This window comes from Somniosus microcephalus, chromosome 8 (assembly GCF_052327205.1).
Source record: "Somniosus microcephalus isolate GS21.2 chromosome 8, FLI_Smic_1.0, whole genome shotgun sequence".
In the NCBI taxonomy this organism is placed as follows: Eukaryota; Metazoa; Chordata; class Chondrichthyes; order Squaliformes; family Somniosidae; genus Somniosus; species Somniosus microcephalus.
The window spans coordinates 210,617,745-210,638,434 of record NC_140994.1 but is presented as its reverse complement, the minus strand read 5'-3'; positions in this window follow the sequence as shown (position 1 = coordinate 210,638,434).

Below are 20,690 nucleotides of genomic sequence, written 5' to 3'. Positions count from 1 at the left end.
ATAGTGGACACTAGGTGGAGCCGTAGAGCTGTGTAGCGCTGTATATATATAAGACTACACTACCCAGCTGTATGTATATTAAGACTACATTACCCATGAGGCACTAGGCTACCCACAAGGCAGCAGTCAAGATGGATGCCTCTACAGATACTGTACCCAGTCCACATGGGATCAATAAAGTGTCTAGCAAAAGCTAGCTGTGTTCATAATAAGAATGTCTATTTATTAATGAACATAAGAATACCCAGTGCAGAGAGACACTAATACCCAGTGTAGAGAGTCACTAATACCCAGTGTAGAGAGACACTAATACCGAGTGTAGAGACAATAATACCCACTGCAGAGAGACACTAATACCCAGTGTAGAGAGATACTAATACCCAGTGTAGGGAGACACTAATACCGAGTGTAGAGACACTAATACCCAGTGTAGAGATACACTAATACCCAGTGTAGAGAGACACGAATACCCAGTGCAGAGAGAGACTAATACCCAGTGTAGAGAGACACTAATACCCAGTACAGAGAGACACTAATATCCAGTGTAGAGAGACACGAATACCCAGTGTAGAGAGACACGAATACCCAGTGCAGAGAGAGACTAATACCCAATGTAGAGAGACACTAATACCCAATACAGAGAGACACTAATATCCAGTGTAGAGAGACGGTAATATTTGGTGAAGACAGACACTAATACCCAGTGTAGAGCGATATTAATACCCAGTGCAGAGAGGCAATAATACCCAGTGTAGAGAAACACTAATACCCAGTGTAAAGAGACACTAATACCCAGTGTAGAGAGACACTAATACCCAGTGTACAGAGACATGAATACCCAGTGCAGAGAACGACTAATACCCAGTGTAGAGAGACACTAATACCCAGTGTAGAGAGACACTAATACCGAGTGTAGAGACAATAATATGCAGTGCAGAGAGACACTAATACCCAGTGTAGAGGGACACTAATACCCAGTGTAGAGAGACACAAATACCGAGTGTAGAGACACTAATACCCAGTGTAGAGAGACACTCATACCCAGTGTAGAGAGACACTCATACCCAGTGTAGAGAGACACTAATACCCAGTGTAGAGAGACACTCATACCCAGTGTAGAGAGACACTAATACACAGTACAGAGAGACACTAATACCCAGTGTAGAGAGACACGAATACCCAGGGTATAGAGACACTAATACCCAGTGTAGAAAGACATTAATACCCAGTGTAGAGAGACACTAATACCCGGTGTAGAGAGACACTGATACCCAGTGTAGAGAGACACTAATACCCAGTGTAGAGAGAGACTAATACCCAGTGTAGAGAGATGCTAATACCAGTGCAGAGAGACAACAATATCCAGTGTAGAGACACTAATACCCAGTGAAGAGTAACACTAATAACCAGTGTAGAGAGACACTAATAACCAGTGTACAGAGACACTAATACCCAGTGAAGAGAGGCAGTATTACCCAGTGTAGAGAGACACTAATACCCAGTGTAGAGAGACACTAATACCCAGTGTAGTGAGACACTATTACCCAGTGTAGAGAGACACTAATACTCAGTGTGGAGAGACAATAATACCCAGCGTAGAGAGACATTAATACCTAATGTAGTGACACTAATACCCCATGTAGAGACACGAATACACAATGTATGGAGACACTAATACCCAGTGTAGAGAATCTAATACCCAGTGTAGAGAGACACTAATACCCAGTGTAAAGACTCGACTACCCAGTGTAGAGAGACTCTAATACACAGTGTAGAGAGACACTGACACCCAGTGTAGAGAGACACTAATACCCAGTGCAGAGGGACACTGATACCCAGTGTAGAGAGACACTAATACCCAGTGTAGAGAGGCACTAATACCCAGTGCAGAGAGACATTACTACCCAGTGTAGAGAGACAATAATACCCAGTGTAGAGAGACACTAATACCCAGTGTAGAGTGTAGTGTATGTACCTTTAAGGGGAGAACTACTTTTACAGCTCCTGTATACTGTAATACCGGCAGTGACCACACCTGTATATAACCCTGAGTAGGGATCTGTACAGTTAGTTTTAGAGTAACCCTCATCCAGTAAACACCTGTTGTTTGTTCTCTGCAGTCTCTTGTCTAGTTATTGAAGGACCCACAACATCAAGATACACGGATTTAACATTGGCGATGAGAAAATTCGAACCTACCTGCAACTCTGCAGAGGGAAATTCCATCATTGCTGTGAATTCTGTTGCGGACGGCTCTTTGATGGGGAGATAGTGAAGAGAATATTGCTATTTCCTCAGAGAGTCCAGAGGACTGGCGTCGACCGTCCAACGGAGACTCCAGCGAAACGGGCTGGCAACAGGTACGGCGCGGACCCTTCCTGCACAGCGGCGGCTAGAGCCGACCGACGGCACGGAAAAAGGCCGAGTGGCGTCGACACTGAGAGGAGAGAGGGTAGAGCGCACAGGGCGCAGCCGGTGTTCAGGACCGAGCGGCGTCGACGGGAAAAGAGAGAGTGTAGAGCACACAGGGCGCAGGCGCTGTTCAGGATCGAGCGGCGTCAACGAGAGAGAGAGGCACGCAGGAAAACGCGCAGAACGCAGCCGGTGTTCAGGGGGCGAGCAGCGTCAGCGGGGAAGAAAGGAAAGCACGGGAGACGCCATTTTGAGCCGCAGCGGAGAAGAAGGGAGAGCGCGGGAGACGCCATTTTGAGCCAGTCTAACCACACCCAGGGATGCTGAAGAGTGTCAGTGTCATAGCGTTCGACAATGAAGTTGAAGATTGGACGACATATGTCGAACGCATAGAAGTGTACTGCAAGGCGAATGAAGTGCCAGATGACAGAAAAGCGCTGGTATTCTTGAATTCAATGGGTGCAAAAACATATGGCTTACTGCGAAACCTAGTAACCCCAGAGAAGCCAGTGGAAAAGGATTTTGAAAACATAGTGTCAATCCTACAGGACCACTTAGACCCCACACCGCTGTTGATAGTGGAAAGACTTAAGTTTCACAAAAGGAACCAGCATAAAGATGAAAGTAATGCTGAGTTTTTAACGGAACTGCGCAAGCTATTGAAACACTGCCAGTTTGGAACGGGACTAGCAGATACTTTAAGGGACAAGTTTGTGTGTGGGCTTCAAAGTGAAGGAACCCAGAAACAGCTTCTATCAGAAAAGGATCTTACGCTGGACAAGGCTTTCAGCATGGCAGTATCACATGAAGCAGCAGCACGGGGCGTGGCAGAGGTACAACGGAGACCACAAGAATATGGCAGAAATGAAATGTCATATGGAACAGTGAAGTGCTATCGCTGCGGCAGAACAACACACGACCATAAGGATTGCTGTTTCAAGGACCATGTGTATTCCCTTCTTGTTAGCCCTCCCCAAATGCATTACCTCACACTTCTCCGGATTGAATTCCATTTGCCACTGTTCTGCCCACCTGACCAATTTATTGATATCTTCCTGCAGTCTACAGCTTTCTTCTTCAGTATCAACCACACAGCCACTGTCACCTCCTTGGAGCAACCTCTCTCACCACTGACAGATCGATTCTGTCATCTCAACTTCAACTGCCATCTATTCCAGCAGCATTGGTGCCCTTGAAAAAAATCTCACCTTGGTCCTCAGGATCCCACCACGATCAGCCTCAACACCAATATCACCAGGCACACCGGCAGCACCAACAACACCAACCTTCTCTGCAATAACCTGAAGCTGCACATGACACAGGGCATCAGCACCCGACCACATTGCTGCCCGGGATGCCAGCGATGACCTCACCATGGCCAGATTTACTTCTCTTGACGCTCTACACCCCACACACCATGGACGTCGCCAGCCACGGACCCGTCGAGATTGGAAAAATCCAGCCGTAACTTTACGAGCTGAGCCATAAAATTGGAAGGGCCTCCCCTAATGGTTCATCCCAGATTGAGTAGCTGAGCTATTTAGAATACATTTGGTCCATTCATATTGGTATGAAATATTTAAGTAGTTAATTTACGAAAGTCTAATGGAAGTTATAAAGTTCAAGGGTTCTTTTATAATACTAATCTAATAGCTTGGGTGATAATAGTCCCAATATTTGTTTCTTGCTCATTATTGCCTGCATTCTCTTTAGTCACTAAATTATTCTGTTCACACTGTTGAAGAATGCTCCTGCTCAGAACGAGTTGAGAGCTCATCATATAATTGTAGTTTCCAGTTTTGTCATGCAAAGTGCGCCCACTGTGAACACCTTGGGTTAGATTTTTGTGGAGCCGCCAGGCGGGGTTTCAGGCGTGTGGCGGGGGGGGAAATCCTGAATTTGGGGGTCCCAACACCATCCCGCCCAAAACCCCGCCCCACGTAAGTTTCAGGGGCGTCAGGTACCCGCCCTGCACTGGGACCCGCCGAAACCAGGCGGGAAGGGATTAGTGCCAATTAACTGCCTGTTAACAGGTAGTTAACAGGCAGTTTTTAGCCTAATCCCTATTTTGAGGGGTTTTGTGTGGGTTTCCCGACGGCTCCAAACCACGCCAGGTTAGAGCAGGCAGGCCGTCGGGTTGAAGGAGTTGGAGGGGTTGCGATGTCGGTGCTCAGGTGAGTGATGGGTGCATGAGTGTAAAGGTAAGTGTGTTTGGTGTGTCTAAAGTGTGTAAAGAACTTTTACTGTACTTACCTTCACAGCCTTTCTTCCTGTAGCCGTCGGGAGCGCATCACTCAGCCGACACTTAAAGCTGAACAGCTGCGATCTGTGAAAAGTGACAGCCTCCAGCTTTCAGTGCCGGTGACAGTTCTAACTGAGTCTGTGCAGAATGACTCATGTCAGAACTCAGACTGTCAGTGTTTGATAGCTTCAAACAGCTGTGAAACACTGATATTTCATCTGTCAAAAACTCTTGACAGATGAAATTTCAGTCTGTGACGTCACCTGTTGCTGGGTGGCCCTTAATTGGCCTGCTGAGCCCGCTGGGTGGGCTCAAGGTCAATCAAGGGAAAATCACGCAGATTGGCCAGACGTCGAAGTAGGCGGGTCAAAAACCTGAAAGGGGAAGTCCCGCCTTCTTCCCGACAGGTTCGGGAAAATCTACCCCAAGGGTTCTACACATTGATCAGAATCTACATCTCTCAAATTAAGTTTAGGTATTAAAAGCTTTTGAATCACTTAAAGGATTAGTGCCTGAGTACTCGATGATGTAAACATTTAATACGTTTTTTTAGTTTTCAAATTGTTTCATCTTTCACATTTCATGCTTTTCTTGCACTCCTTCCACCCCACTCTTTGTCCAACAGTGATCTGAATGGTAGCTCTTCTTGAGTTGTAGGTTTACTGTCCCTGGACTGAAAAGTGCACTTGGAAACCCCTGGGTGCAACCAGATTGGTTAAAATATCCTAATCTATTTTTTCCCCACTGATTTTTCTGCTCCTGTCCAGAAGGTAGTGCTTAGAATACTTCCAGCAACCCTCCAGTATCTCACCTCGGCAACAATTCTTTGTGTTTCAGCTCAGTGTTTTATCATAATCAAGCCCAATTCTGGCATCGCCAAACATCCAACTGCACCATCCTGGCAGGGATTATGGCCCCATTGCCATCAGGAAAGGAAATCCTTTCTTCCATAGCCAATTATAGTGCCCACCAGCTGAGAACAGCTAACTCCACATAGGTCCGTGATTAAACCTGGGGTCTTCCTGGTTTGTATCACAGCACATGGTGCATTTAACCACTGAACCATAATTAAAGTTGTGGTTAAAACTGTGCATCTCGCTTTTGTGATGGAATTCAACTTTTAGTTTCAAAAAAAATTGTCAATAAACTAAAAACAACAGTGTATTCCTGCAATAAGTGTTTCCTTGTAACAACTGTAACACATAGCTATTTTATTGGAATGTTGCGCCATAACTGAAAGTCCATTCTTTTGAACAAAGATGATATGCTTCTGTGAATTGTGGGGTAGGATTATTTTGCCACAACAGAATTATCTCTCAGTTTCTTAGATACTGAACCCTCCAGCCCAGCCAAAATGATAAATGTGTTTATTTTTTAAAATCAGGTTTGGTGTATTATGTTATAAACATTCCTGCCAGTGAGAAACAAGGCTATAATTTGACTTTGAGGTTCAGGTGACATTAATAAAACCCATCATCTGAACCCTTCCAATAAATTACAGCCTTGTTGCTCACTTAAGATAATCAGTCTACATTACTAGCAAATACAGGTAAATACCAAGCAGCACAGCGATGTTACACAGCGATTACTGATTGCTTCTGGATGGTATTTTTATTGCATATACTTTGTCATTAGGCTAGTAACAATTTACCAATAAACACTGAAAAAAAGTAACATTTTACACAGTTAAAGTGTGATTTTTAAAATCAAAGGAGCAGATAACAAATATGCAGAATGAGTCTACATTTTACACACATTTTAAATCAATACAATTTGATCTTGTAGGCTACTGCTGCTGCTGCAATCCTACCATTGAGCTGGTCTCTTTCCACTTGAATTATTTGTTAAGAGACCAGAATTTCCTGGTTCTCTTTCCTTTTTGCATGATTGATGCATTTTTCTCTTTTTTAATATACAAAATTAGCATTTCTTCTGTGTTGCTAACATTAAGTTCATCCAGTAAAATTCAGATGGGGCATCAAATAATGTTCATCCATTTGTAAAGCATTCTTTGGGAACCAGGACAACTGGTTGCATTTAATTTAAATGTTACATCACAGAAGTAGCTATAAGAAAACAAAAAGATATCAATCAAAGATAGTCATGGCTAAATGGAAGATTTGACAAGAGCATAAGGAGTAGGGGTAGGCCGTATGGCCCCTCGAGCCTGCTCCGCCATTCAATAAGATCATGGCTGATCCATCGCGACTCCACTTTCCTGCTTTATTCCCATATCCCTTGATTCCCTTAGTGTCCAAAAATCTATCGATCTCCGTCTTGAATATACACATTGACTGAGCATCCACAGCCCTCTGGAGTAGAGAATTCCAAAGATTCACAACCTTCTGAGTGAAGAAATTTCTCCTCATCTCAGTCCTAAATGGCCGACCCCTTATCCTGAGACTTTGCCCCCCTAGTTCTAGACTCTCCAGCCAGGGGAAACAGCGTCTCAGCATCTACCCTGTCAAGCCCTCTAAGAATTTTATGTGTTTCAATGAGATCACCTCTCACTCTTCTAAACTCTAGAGAATATAGCCCCATGATGTGAAAGAGCTTGGACAGACTCTAACCAATAGTTTGTTGTGATTATGCCCCATGAAAATTTAGATTTGAGCCCAGTTTTGATGAGTCAATTTATCTCTAAGAAAATAGTAGGGGACTGGGGGGGGCACAATGGGTTCTAATCCACTTCAGATTGATGAGGTAAAGGTCTTTTCACTCTGCCTGGAAGGGTCCTAACTTGCAGCAGTCTCAACCCAGTTACTAATGGCTATTAGAACACTGCCTAATTAGGTATTAGAGCAATCTCACTCAGGCAAGCTACAAGGTTGGCTGATGGGAGATGTGGAAATGTCACACTGGTGAATAACATTTCCATTTCCCCTGCTTACCAAAGTTTGGGAAAGGTGCATTGTTTGGACAGAGCAAGGAAGCTTTATCCTCTACCAAACGCATGATGTACAACCAATTCAGGGGTACTGAACTGAGCCTCAAACTCCACATCCCAGCCAGCTATAATACTGCCCATCTGCACTTCCGGAACATCATCCACCTCCACCGATACCCCTACCTGACCCCCACTACTGCTTAGCTCTTATCCAGACTTTTGTAACCTCCAGACATGACTACTCCAATGCTGCCTTGCCAGTTTTCCGAGTTCCATTCTTCACAACTTGCATTTATATAGGACATTTAACATAGAAAATGTTCGAAGGCACTTCACAGAGGGGAGATAATAAAATAGATATTAAAAAGAATAAAAGAAATGGATACTGAACTCTGGTGACACAGTTAGAAGAGATGAGGAGAAAATTCTGGTCAAAAAGATGGGGGGAGAAATTCAGTATAGCCCCGTTTGGGGCGCTAACTTCGCTGGAAATTGGTCGGTTGCGCCCCAAAGGGAAGCGAAGCGCTACTGGAGGTGCCCCGCCTCCCTCTTGGGGTGCTGCGAGTGATTATCATGGCGCTACGTGCCGCAGCACCACACGCTGCGGCACGTCGCGCTGCGGAATTACAGGCCTTCCTCCCCTTCTTAAAGGGGAGGGGCCTTGTGCAGCGCGATCTGGGACCCAGCTGGGCCCCTGGGGATCGGGAGTGCAGGCAAAAGAGCCCGGCACCCATGAGAAGTGCCGGGCTCTTGGAGAGCAGCCGGCACTCCGCGGGGGGGGGGGTGTTCTGGAGGCCGGGACGGGAGTGCAGGCAGGTGCTGGCAGGCAGCCAACAACAAAACTAGCCGCCCCGCACCTCGCCTTTAATTTGCGCCTCCCCGGCTGCAGGTACGCTACCCTGACCCTGTCGGACATAGTGTCCGGCGGTAAATCAGGGGGCGCTCCTGAAGATTGCGGCCGGGGCGCTGCACACACCGATGACGTCATCGCCAGTGGCGCAGCACTAACGGTTAGCGCCACCACTAACCTCCCGCTGAATTTGGCGGGAGGCATTGCGCAGTGCCGCGCCCGGGCGCTAGTTGGTCTGCGCCCCACTTAGCGCCCTCTTAAGGCACTAACGGGTGGCGCAACCAACTGAATTTTTCCCCCATGGTCTTTAACAAGGTATGTAAACGTGGAGAGAAAGGTGGAGACGGATTTAGAGAGGGAATTCCAAAGAAAGACATTTAAAAAAAGTTCATTCATGGGATGTGGGCGTCGCTGGCAAGGCCAGCATTTATTGCCCATCCCTAGTTGCCCTTGAGAAGGTGGTGGTGAGCCGCTTTCTTGAACTGCTGCAGTCCGTGTGGTGAAGGTGCTCCCACAGTGCTGTTAGGTAGGGAGTTCCAAGATTTTGACCCAGCGATGATGAAGGATCGGTGATATACTTCCAGGTCAGGATTGTGTGTGACTTGGAGAGGAACTTGGAGGTGGTGGTGTTCCCATGTGCCTGCTGCCCTTGTCCTTCTAGGTGGAAGAAGTCGCAGGTTTGGGAGGTGCTGCCGAAGAAGCCTCGGTGAATTGCTGCAGTGCATCTTGTAGATGGTATACACTGCAGCCTAGGTACACCGGTGGTGGAGGAAGTGAATGTTTAAGGTGGTGGTTAGGGTGCCAATCAAGTAGGCTGCTATGTCCAGGGGGCAGGCAATCTTAGATCTGGTCCTGTGTAATGAGACAGGATTAATAAAAAATGTCCTAGTAAAGGATCCCCTTGGAATGAGTGACCATAATATGGTTGAATTCCAAATTCAGTTTGAGGATGAGAGAGTTGGATCTCAAACCAGCATACTGAGCTTAAATAAAGGAGACTATGAAGGTATGAGAGTAGAATTGACTAAAGAGGACTGGGAAAACAGATTAAAGTGTAAGACGGTACAAGAGCAGTGGTCTACATTCAAGGAGATATTTCACATCTTTCAAGATAAATATATTCCACTGAGGAAAAAGGGGAATAAAAGAAAAGACAGCCATCCGTGGCTTAGTAAAGTAATAAAGGATAGTATCCGACTGAAAACAAGGGCATATAAAGTAGCCAAATCTAGTGGGAGGATAGAAGATTGGGAAGCATTTAAAAGCCAGCAAACAATAACTAAAAGATTAATTAAGAAAGGGAAGATAGATTATGAAAGCAAACTAGCAAAAAATATAAAAACAGATAGCAAGAGTTTCTACAGCTATATAAAAAGAAAAAGGGTGGCTAAAGTGAACGGTGGTCCCTTAGAGGATTGGACCGGGAAACTAGTGGTGGGGAACATGGAGATGGCAAAGACGCTGAACAAATATTTTGTATCAGTCTTTACAGTAGAGGACACTAAAAATATCCCAACACTGGACAAACAGGGGGCAATGGGGGGGAGGAGCTAAACACGATTAAAATCACTAAGGAGATGGTACTCAGTAAAATAATGGGACTTAAGGCGGATAAATCTCCCGGACCTGATGGCCTACATCCTAGGGTCTTGAGAGAAGTGGCGGTAGGGATTGTGGATGCATTGGTGATTATTTTCCAGAACTCCCTGGACTCAGGAAAGGTCCCAGAAGATTAGAAAACTGCTAATGTAACACCCTTATTTAAGACTGGAAGTAGACAAAAAGCCAGAAACTATAGACCAGTTAGCCTAACATCTGTGGTTGGCAAAATGTTGGAGTCCATTATTAAGGAAACAGTAACAGAGCATTTGGATAGACATAATTTAATAGGACAGAGTCAGCATGGTTTTATGAAGGGGAAGTCATGTTTGACAAATTTGCTCGAATTCTTTGAGGATGTAACATACAGGGTGGATAAAGGGGAACCAGTGGATGTAGTGTATTTGGACTTCCAAAAGGCATTTGACAAGGTTCCACACAAAAGATTACTGATCAAGATAAGAAATCACAGGATTGGGGGTGATATACTGGCATGGGTGGAAGATTGGCTATCTAACAGAAAACAAAGAGTTGGGATAAATGGTTCATTCTCGGGCTGGCAATCAGTAACTAGTGGTGTTCCGCAGGGGTCAGTGCTGGGACCCCAACTCTTTACAATCTATATTAACGATTTGGAGGAAGGGACCGAGTGCAACATATCCAAGTTTGCCGACGATATAAAGATGGGAGGGAAAGCAGTGAGTGAGGAGGACATAAAAAACCTGCAAAAGGACATAGACAGGCTAAGTGAGTGGGCAGAGATTTGGCAGATGCAATATAATGTTGGAAAGTGTGAGGTTATGCACTTTGGCAGAAAAAATCAAAGAGCAAGTTATTATCTAAATGGAGAGAAACTGCAAAGTGCTACAGTACAAAGGGATCTGGGGGTCCTGGTGCATGAAACACAAAAAGTTAGTATGCAGGTGCAGCAGGTGATCAGGAAGGCCAATGGAATCTTGGCTTTTATTGCGAGGGGGATGGAGTATAAAAACAGGGAAGTCTTGCTGCAGTTAGACAAGGTATTGGTGAGGCCACACCTGGAATACTGCGTGCAGTTTTGGTTTCCATATTTAAGAAAATATATACTTGCTCTCGAAGCGGTTCAGAGAAGGTTCACTTGGTTGATTCCGGAGATGACGTATGAGGAAAGGTTGAGTAGGTTGGGACTCTACTCATTGGAGTTCAGAAGAATGAGAGGCGATCTTATCGAAACATATAAGATTGTGAGGGGGCTTGATCGGGATGTGGTGAGGCTGTTACCACTGATGGGTGAGACTAGAACTAGGGGGCATAATCTAAGAATAAGGGGCTGCCCTTTCAAAACTGAGATGAGGAGAAACGTCTTCACTCAGAGGGTAGTAAATCTATGGAATTTGCTACCCCAGAGAGCTGCGGAAGCTGCAACATTAAATAAATTTAAAATGGAGATAGACAGTTTCCTAGCAGATAAGGGAATTAGGGGTTACGGGGAGAGGGCAGGGAAGTGGACGTGAGTCTAGATTCGGATCAGCCATGATCCTATTGAATGGCGAAGTTCTTATGAGCTTCTTGAGTGTTATTGGAGCTGCACTCATCCAGGCAGGTGGAGAGTATTCCATAACATTCCATCCTTGTGCCTTGTAGATGGTGGAAAGGCTTTGGGGAGTCAGGACGTGAAACACTCACTGAAGAATACCCAGCCCCTGACCTGCTCTTGTTGCCACAGTATTTATGTGGCTGGTCCAGTTAAGTTTCTGGTCAATGGTGACCCCCAGGAGATTGATGGTGGGGGATTCGGCGATGGTAATGCCATTGAATATCAAGGGGTGGTGGTTGGACTCTCGCTTGTTGGAGATAGTCATTGCCTGGCACTTGTGTCGCGTGAATGTTACCTGCCACTTATCAACCCAAGCCTGTATGTCGTCCAGGTCTTGTTGCATGCGGGTATGGACTGTTTCATTATCTGAGGAGTTGCGAATGGCACTGAACACTGTGCAAATCATCAGCGAACATCCCCATTTCTGACCTTATGTTGGAGGGAAGGTGGTTGGGTGATTGATATAGCATCTTTCAGATCCTCAGAACATCTCAATCGCTTCACAGCCTATGAATTAGTTTTGAAGTGTTGGCATTGTTATGTAGACAAATATGATGGCCAATTTGTGAACAAGATCCCACAAACAGCAAATAAGATAAATTAACATTTGGTGGGGCTAGTTGAGGGTTAAATTTTGGCGAAGACACGAGGAGAACTTTGCTCTTTTAATTGTGCCATAGGAACTTTTATGTCCATCTGAACAGGCGGATGGGGCCTTAGTTAACTTCTTATCCAACAGACAGTATCTTTGACAATGCAGTACTTCTCAGTACTGCACTGATGTGTCAGAATATGTGCTTGGGTCCTGGTGTGGGACTTGAACCAATAACTTTCTGACTCAACTGAGATTGCAACTATGAGGGTCGAGGTGACTGAACAATGCTCCTAATAGTGGGGTACTCTTTTTGTTTGGACCCAAAAAAAAAAAACCCAATTGGACTGTAAATAAACAAAAGTTCAACTAAAACTTAACAAATCAAATTAAAATGTGGTTTTCTGGGTTGATAATGCACTCCAGTCCCCGCGGCACCCACCGATCACGGAAATACTCAAGCGTGCCGGCGGATACCGCGTGCTCCATCTCCAGGGCCACCCGGGCGCAAACATGGCCGCGGAAGAGAGGCAGGCAATCCGGCTGGACGACCCCCTCGACCGCCCACTGCCTGGACCAATTGATGGCTCTTTTAGCCAGGCCCAGGAGCAGGCCCACAAGGAGGTCCTCCAACCTGTCCGCTCCCCTCTGCACCGGGTGACCGTAGATCAAGACCCTAATAGTGGGGTAAAGTGAGGGAACATGCACAAAAGATCCTGATGGAGATCTTTATGGAGATGACTGAGGTGGTGGAAAGGGGAAATGAAGTGGATGTAGACTTTCAAGACAGCCTTTGACAAGGCACTGCATAGAAGTATATTGAAGAAGATTAAGACATATTAAAGGGTTAAATTCAATGTAAATTAATTTAAAAAAATTAAAATAAAAAAAGTGATAATTTTGTTGGCAAGTGTTGCGTTACATCTGTCACCAACTTAAGAGTCTCCAAACCAAGAATTCTACAAAGGTAGGGTTTACGTTTGGCCAACACGCAGTACAGACTCTCTGACAACTCTTGTGTATTTTCCAGCTAGAAAAATAGATTCGGCACAGATTTGATGAGTCAACTTAACTGTAATGAAGCAGTAGGGGACTGGAGGGCACAGCAGGTCCAATGCACTTAGGATTGATGGGATAATGGTCTCTAATACCCAGTGTAGAGAGACACTAAAACCCAGTGTAGAGAATCACTAATACCCAGTGTAGAGAGAAACTAACACCCAGTGTAGTGACAATAATACCCAGTGTAGAGAGACACTAATACCCAGTGTAGAGAGACACTAATACCCAGTGTAGAGAGACACTTACACCCAGTGTAGAGAGACACTTACACCCAGGGTAGAGAGACACTAATACCCAGTGTAGAGAGACACCAATACCCAGTGTAGAGAGACACTAATACCCAGTGTAGAGAGACACTAATACCCAGTGCAGAGAGACACTAATACCCAGTGTAGAGAATCACTAATACCCAGTGTAGAGAGAAACTAACACCCAGTGTAGTGACAAGAATACCCAGTGTAGAGAGACACTTACACCCAGTGTAGAGAGACACCAATACCCAGTGTAGAAAGACACTAATACCCAGTGCAGAGAGACACTAATACCCAGTGTATAGAGACACCAATACCCAGTGTAGAGAGACACTAATACCCAGTGAAGAGAGAGACTAATACCCAGTGTAGAGAGACACTAATACCCAGTGTAGAGAGACATTAATACCCAGTGCAGAGGGACACAAATACACAGTGTAGAGAGACATTAATACCCAGTGCAGAGAGACACTAATACCAAGTGAAGAGAGATACTAATATCCAGTGTAGAGAGACACTAATACCCAGTGTAGAGAGACATTAATACCCAGTGTAGAGACACTAATACCCAGTGTAGAGAGACAGTAATACTCGGTGAAGACAGACACTAATACCCAGTGTAGAGAGATACTAATACCCAGTGCAGAGAGACAATAATACCCAGTGTAGAGAGACACTAATACCCAGTGTAAAGAGACACTAATACCCAGTGTAGAGAGACACTAATACCCAGTGTACAGAGACATGAATACCCAGTGCAGAGAGCGACTAATACCCAGTGCAGAGAGACACTAATACCCAGTGCAGAGAGACACTAATATCCAGTGAAGAGAGACACCAATACCCAGTGTAGAGAGACACTAATACCGAGTGTAGAGACACTAATACACAATGCAGAGAGACGCTAATACCCAGTGTAGAGAGACACTAATACCCAGTGTAGAGAGACACTAATACCCAGTGTAGAGAGACACTAATACCCAGTGTAGAGAGACACGAATACCCAGTGCAGAGAGAGACTAATAACCAGTGTAGAGAGACACTAATACCCAGTACAGAGAGACAATAATATCCAGTGTAGAGAGACACTAATACCCAGTGTAGAGAGACACTCATACCTGTAATGATCAATAACATGTCATTCTATAGTGGACACTAGGTGGAGCCGTAGAGCTGTGTAGCGCTGTATATATATAAGACTACACTACCCAGCTGTATGTATATTAAGACTACATTACCCATGAGGCACTAGGCTACCCACAAGGCAGCAGTCAAGATGGATGCCTCTACAGATACTGTACCCAGTCCACATGGGATCAATAAAGTGTCTAGCAAAAGCTAGCTGTGTTCATAATAAGAATGTCTATTTATTAATGAACATAAGAATACCCAGTGCAGAGAGACACTAATACCCAGTGTAGAGAGTCACTAATACCCAGTGTAGAGAGACACTAATACCGAGTGTAGAGACAATAATACCCACTGCAGAGAGACACTAATACCCAGTGTAGAGAGATACTAATACCCAGTGTAGGGAGACACTAATACCGAGTGTAGAGACACTAATACCCAGTGTAGAGATACACTAATACCCAGTGTAGAGAGACACGAATACCCAGTGCAGAGAGAGACTAATACCCAGTGTAGAGAGACACTAATACCCAGTACAGAGAGACACTAATATCCAGTGTAGAGAGACACGAATACCCAGTGTAGAGAGACACGAATACCCAGTGCAGAGAGAGACTAATACCCAATGTAGAGAGACACTAATACCCAATACAGAGAGACACTAATATCCAGTGTAGAGAGACGGTAATATTTGGTGAAGACAGACACTAATACCCAGTGTAGAGCGATATTAATACCCAGTGCAGAGAGGCAATAATACCCAGTGTAGAGAAACACTAATACCCAGTGTAAAGAGACACTAATACCCAGTGTAGAGAGACACTAATACCCAGTGTACAGAGACATGAATACCCAGTGCAGAGAACGACTAATACCCAGTGTAGAGAGACACTAATACCCAGTGTAGAGAGACACTAATACCGAGTGTAGAGACAATAATATGCAGTGCAGAGAGACACTAATACCCAGTGTAGAGGGACACTAATACCCAGTGTAGAGAGACACAAATACCGAGTGTAGAGACACTAATACCCAGTGTAGAGAGACACTCATACCCAGTGTAGAGAGACACTCATACCCAGTGTAGAGAGACACTAATACCCAGTGTAGAGAGACACTCATACCCAGTGTAGAGAGACACTAATACACAGTACAGAGAGACACTAATACCCAGTGTAGAGAGACACGAATACCCAGGGTATAGAGACACTAATACCCAGTGTAGAAAGACATTAATACCCAGTGTAGAGAGACACTAATACCCGGTGTAGAGAGACACTGATACCCAGTGTAGAGAGACACTAATACCCAGTGTAGAGAGAGACTAATACCCAGTGTAGAGAGATGCTAATACCAGTGCAGAGAGACAACAATATCCAGTGTAGAGACACTAATACCCAGTGAAGAGTAACACTAATAACCAGTGTAGAGAGACACTAATAACCAGTGTACAGAGACACTAATACCCAGTGAAGAGAGGCAGTATTACCCAGTGTAGAGAGACACTAATACCCAGTGTAGAGAGACACTAATACCCAGTGTAGTGAGACACTATTACCCAGTGTAGAGAGACACTAATACTCAGTGTGGAGAGACAATAATACCCAGCGTAGAGAGACATTAATACCTAATGTAGTGACACTAATACCCCATGTAGAGACACGAATACACAATGTATGGAGACACTAATACCCAGTGTAGAGAATCTAATACCCAGTGTAGAGAGACACTAATACCCAGTGTAAAGACTCGACTACCCAGTGTAGAGAGACTCTAATACACAGTGTAGAGAGACACTGACACCCAGTGTAGAGAGACACTAATACCCAGTGCAGAGGGACACTGATACCCAGTGTAGAGAGACACTAATACCCAGTGTAGAGAGGCACTAATACCCAGTGCAGAGAGACATTACTACCCAGTGTAGAGAGACAATAATACCCAGTGTAGAGAGACACTAATACCCAGTGTAGAGTGTAGTGTATGTACCTTTAAGGGGAGAACTACTTTTACAGCTCCTGTATACTGTAATACCGGCAGTGACCACACCTGTATATAACCCTGAGTAGGGATCTGTACAGTTAGTTTTAGAGTAACCCTCATCCAGTAAACACCTGTTGTTTGTTCTCTGCAGTCTCTTGTCTAGTTATTGAAGGACCCACAACATCAAGATACACGGATTTAACATTGGCGATGAGAAAATTCGAACCTACCTGCAACTCTGCAGAGGGAAATTCCATCATTGCTGTGAATTCTGTTGCGGACGGCTCTTTGATGGGGAGATAGTGAAGAGAATATTGCTATTTCCTCAGAGAGTCCAGAGGACTGGCGTCGACCGTCCAACGGAGACTCCAGCGAAACGGGCTGGCAACAGGTACGGCGCGGACCCTTCCTGCACAGCGGCGGCTAGAGCCGACCGACGGCACGGAAAAAGGCCGAGTGGCGTCGACACTGAGAGGAGAGAGGGTAGAGCGCACAGGGCGCAGCCGGTGTTCAGGACCGAGCGGCGTCGACGGGAAAAGAGAGAGTGTAGAGCACACAGGGCGCAGGCGCTGTTCAGGATCGAGCGGCGTCAACGAGAGAGAGAGGCACGCAGGAAAACGCGCAGAACGCAGCCGGTGTTCAGGGGGCGAGCAGCGTCAGCGGGGAAGAAAGGAAAGCACGGGAGACGCCATTTTGAGCCGCAGCGGAGAAGAAGGGAGAGCGCGGGAGACGCCATTTTGAGCCAGTCTAACCACACCCAGGGATGCTGAAGAGTGTCAGTGTCATAGCGTTCGACAATGAAGTTGAAGATTGGACGACATATGTCGAACGCATAGAAGTGTACTGCAAGGCGAATGAAGTGCCAGATGACAGAAAAGCGCTGGTATTCTTGAATTCAATGGGTGCAAAAACATATGGCTTACTGCGAAACCTAGTAACCCCAGAGAAGCCAGTGGAAAAGGATTTTGAAAACATAGTGTCAATCCTACAGGACCACTTAGACCCCACACCGCTGTTGATAGTGGAAAGACTTAAGTTTCACAAAAGGAACCAGCATAAAGATGAAAGTAATGCTGAGTTTTTAACGGAACTGCGCAAGCTATTGAAACACTGCCAGTTTGGAACGGGACTAGCAGATACTTTAAGGGACAAGTTTGTGTGTGGGCTTCAAAGTGAAGGAACCCAGAAACAGCTTCTATCAGAAAAGGATCTTACGCTGGACAAGGCTTTCAGCATGGCAGTATCACATGAAGCAGCAGCACGGGGCGTGGCAGAGGTACAACGGAGACCACAAGAATATGGCAGAAATGAAATGTCATATGGAACAGTGAAGTGCTATCGCTGCGGCAGAACAACACACGACCATAAGGATTGCTGTTTCAAGGACCAAGTGTGCAGACACTGTGGAAAAGTAGGACACATAGCAAGAGTCTGCAGGTCCGAAAAGAAAACCAGCAGCAAGAAATCCCCACAGGAGAAGTACAAGAAGGTACATAAGGTGACGGAGAGTAGTGCAGACGAACAGAAAAGTGATACAGACTCTGGAAGCAAGGAGCTGGGTTGTCTGAAACTACATAATATGATCAAAACGGAGGATCACCAAACTATCTGGGTCATGCTCAAGATAGCCGGAGTCCAAGTGAAAATGGAATTGAACACAGGATCAGCCCTAACAGTCATAAACCGAAGGGGGGACTACAAGCGGCTATTCTCACATATACCCTTGAGAGATACAGAGATTGTCTTGAAGACGTACATGGGGCAAAAAGTCTACCCCAAAGGAAAAATAAGGGTGAACGTTATATATAACGGCAAGGAAACACCAAAAATGGACCTATATGTATTGCCAGATGGAGGACCACCACTACTAGGACGTGAATGGATCCGGAAGATACAGCTAGATTGGCATTCCATACAAGCACTGACTGTAGATGCCAAAAAGAATGACGACGTCACACCTGGACGACTGTCAAAAATGCTAACTGACGCACAAGAAGTGTTCCAGGAGGGACTCGGAACACTAAAAAGCATAACAGCAATGATCAAAATAGAGGAAAATGCAAGCCCAAAGTTTTTTAAGGCCAGACCGGTGCCTTATGCGATCCGCCCAGCCGTCGAAGCAGAGCTGGAAGGTTTGGAACGTTCAGGAGTACTGTCCAAAGTGGACTGGAGCGAGTGGGCTACACCCATCATTCCTGTAATGAAGAGGTCGTTGAGTAATACGCCTGGGGAACCAAAGAAGGTTCGCACCTGTGGGGACTTCAAGGTGACAGTGAACCCAGTCCTTCACACTGTACAATATCCGCTTCTGCGGATTGAAGATATTTTCGCCTCGCTATCTGGAGGGAAACGCTTCACTAAGATTGATCTGGCCCAGGCGTACCTGCAAATGGAGGTAGAAGAAGCCTCGAAACAGTACCTCACGATCAACACTCATAAAGGTCTCCACCAATACAACCGGCTGGTGTTCGGGGTAGCATCAGCTCTGGCTATTTGGCAAAGGGCAATGGATCAAGCCCTGCAAGGGATTCCAGGGACCCAGTGTTATTTGGACGACATCCTGGTCACGGGCTAAAATGACAGTGATCACCTCGCCAACCTGGAGCAGCTGCTCACTAGATTGAAGGAATATGGGCTCCGAGCTAATCGCCACAAATGCGAGTTTTTCCAGAATCAGATCTCGTATTGTGGCCACGTTATTGATGAAGAGGGGTTACATAAGTCCCCTGAAAAGATTGAGGCAGTAGTCAAGGCTCCAGCACCGGAAAATGTGTCACAACTGAGGTCGTTCCTCGGGTTGGTGAACTACTACCATAAGTTCTTGCTGAATTTGTTTACAGTACTACACCCACTGAACACCCTACTGCAAACGGGGGTACCATGGAAGTGGAATGACGAATGTAAACGAGCTTTCCAGATGTGCAAAAAATTGATCACATCAAAAGAGGTGTTGGCTCATTTCAACACAGCACTACCAATTCGGTTGGCGTGTGATGCATCACCCTATGGCATTGGAGCGGTGCTGTCGCACAAATTCCCGGACGGCTCGGATAGGCCAGGAGCCTTTGCGTCTTGGTCACTAACCTCAGCCGAGCGTAACTACGCCCAGATTGACAGGGAGGCCCTCAGCCTAGCGTGGGGAGTGAAAAACTTCAATCACTATCTGCAGGGGCAGAGGTTCACCTTGCTGACTGACCACCAAACACTTGTCTCCATCTTTAATCCAAAGAAGGGCGTTCCGGTGATGACTGCGCAACGGCTATAAAGATGGTCCCTTTTTCTAGGGGCGAACCAATATGAAATCGAGTATAAGGGCACGAAACAGCATGGAAACGCTGATGGGCTATCACGCCTGCCACTGCCTACTGCGGAGGAAGCACCAGCAGTGGACCCTGTCGAAATATTTTATTCGACTATAATTGAACGCTTGCCAGTAACTAACGCTGATATAGAGAAGGAGACCTGAAATGACCCGACACTGTCTCGGGTATATGACTTGACGGTGAAGGGATGGCCAACACATGGCGACGCACTGTTGCCAGCATTCTCATCCAGAAGAGAACAGCTGTCAGTATGCCAGGGGACCTTGATGTGTGGATCCCAAGTGGTAATTCCACCCAAGTTAAGGGAGAGAGTGCTCAATGAGCTTCACGAAGGCCATCTGGGAGGGGTGAAAATGAAAAGCCTTGCTAGCGCTTATGTGTGGTGGCCGGGGTCGATCAGCAATTCGAGGACCTGACAAAGAGCTGCTCAGGATGCCAGAAGGTCCAAAATGCACCAGCACATGCTCCTCTACACCCATGGGAGTGGCCCTCATCTCCACGGCAACGGGTGGATATTGATTTTGCTGGTCCATCCTGTAACGATCAATAACATGTCATTCTATAGTGGACACTAGGTGGAGCCGTAGAGCTGTATATAGCTGTATGTATAAGACTACACTACCCAGCTGTATATATATTAAGACTACATTACCCATGAGGCACTAGGCTACCCATAAGGCAGCAGCCAAGCTGGAAGCCTCTACAGATACTGTACCAGTCCACATGTGGTCAATAAAGTAACTAGCAAAAGCTAGCTGTGTTCATAATAAGAATGTCTATTT